Below are 2,136 nucleotides of genomic sequence, written 5' to 3' on the forward strand. Positions count from 1 at the left end.
GTTGCAAAAGGCCTTTGTGTGTTCTGTAGCCAGGGGCATTAAACTTGTATAACAGGCATTGTTTTAATTCCAGAAGAAACATGGGCTGTGATTTTGTCTACTGAGGCGGGTCCGGGGTGGCCGGGGTCAGTAGCGCAGTCCCAGCCCGCTGCCTGCTCCATCCCAGTCTGTTGAAGTGATTTTACAATGATTAGGCTTGTTAAGCCCGCCCAGCGAGGATCCCGGCCAATTAAAAGGAAGTGTCATCAGCTTTAAAGAGCCCATATCCAAATTTACTTTGACAGTTGTGCTGGCAGTGTTCTACAGCATTGAGGTGCTGCAAACACCGACCAGCACTACACAGAGGTGCACGGCTGCACCCAGGCTCTCCCATGACTCCCTCCATATGACTTCCCTTCCAATGGGCGGAAGAGACCATCGCAGCCAGATTGCACAGGAGGACCCAAGCAGGGATGTCGTCAGGACCAGGATGCAATGGCGCAAACCTTTCAATTATCTCAGTAGACCACGAAACGTTACTGCAAAGCCACACTTGACCTCATCCTGCTGTGCCACTCATCACATCCCCATCACTCTACCTTCCCTACCCTACTCCTGCACATCCTTACTCACACCAACTTACCTTGCACCTCCACCCATCCCTCTCTATCTACATTATCACATCCCCATCTCACTAGCCACCCCTCACACTCGCCCTCATCCTAGTGCAATCATACCAACTAACAACACACAAGGATCGGCACTAGGGTGTTTTCGCTATTAAGTTTCTGTTAATGTGCTGTTCAACATTTTGCGTTCTTGGACAGATTTGTGTGCACCTTTGGAAGTGGCTTAGTGAGTTGCAGTGAATGGTGAGACATAACGGTACCCCTCCCACAATGGTGAGTGAAAGGAATGGCTTGGGCATTGTAGGGATGCTTTATGGTGTTGGTGTGGGTGGTGCCAACCTGGCACATCATGTGGCAGCCAGGGTATGCGGCGTCAAGTGAAGTAAATCTGGCCATGGTGAAGCCGGCCATGGCGAAGCCATCCCTGACGTCCCAGGCAACAATGTTGTCGGATGCTGATGTCCTGTGCAGCATCAGTTGATTGTGGAGAAGGTGGATATTGACGTTGGGGCTGATCGTGGTGGGATTCTGAGGACCAAGGTGTGATTTTTTTTTTTTTTTTTTTCCCCAAGGGCACCGATGCTGATGGAATAGATGGCAGGTGAGGTTGAGATGACAGAAGCGATCTGTCAATAGTGAGAGAGGTTGTTCTGCTGAGGTGACACAGGATAGAGAGCTTGCTCCAAACACTTGCATGCTGCATAAAGCTCAATCTGTCTTCCAAATGCAGTAAGCAACAGCTTCTAACCTTGGAAAGTGAACAGCTAAGAAATGGGAGCTTTTATAAATCATTTGCAGCTGTCCAGTTGGTAAATCATCCCATGCTGACACAACACCCGACCTCCTTACCTGACGTGATCCCCAAGCAGCGAGGAAACCATTGGCGACCTCTCAAAATCTAAAGGTAAGCTTAAAATAATACTTAATTGCCTCTTAACAATCCAGCTAATGATCTAAATTGCCTCCCCCGCCGCTTGGTGTCTGGTCTGTTCAGTGCTGACAGACCCAACACCTGGGAGACTAGCGTGGAGGCAGGTTGACAGCGGGATCCCGACCTGCTGTCAATCATATCAAATTTCACAGCTGACCCGCCTCCGATCCCGTCCTCAGCGCCGGTGAAATCCCGGCCATGGATTCCCTTTGACTAAGTATTACATTACTTGCTGCATTTTCTTTGCAGATATATTTTGATAGGACAGAGAATTCCACAGTAGACCCCAATTAACGATACAGATAAAAGATGGCTAAAAAAAATCGAAGACAACTGGACAGGACTGTTAATTTATTCTACAGATTCCAATAATCTAAATAACCAAAATAAATGTTAGATAAGCCAGAACCATGGTAATTCAATTTGTGGATGATGCAAATGAGTGCAGTTCAGATGATCCTGCACCTGTAAAATATAGACTATGGATGGCAAGTTATGTTTTGGTATTCTGGGAAAGGTTATTGCTGTGTTTCCCAAAAAGATAAGGACATCGAGCAAAGGTCTATTGCCAGGAATTTCCTCTTGGGTTCTCCTAAT

This window comes from Somniosus microcephalus, chromosome 1 (genome assembly GCF_052327205.1).
Source record: "Somniosus microcephalus isolate GS21.2 chromosome 1, FLI_Smic_1.0, whole genome shotgun sequence".
Classification (NCBI taxonomy): Eukaryota; Metazoa; Chordata; class Chondrichthyes; order Squaliformes; family Somniosidae; genus Somniosus; species Somniosus microcephalus.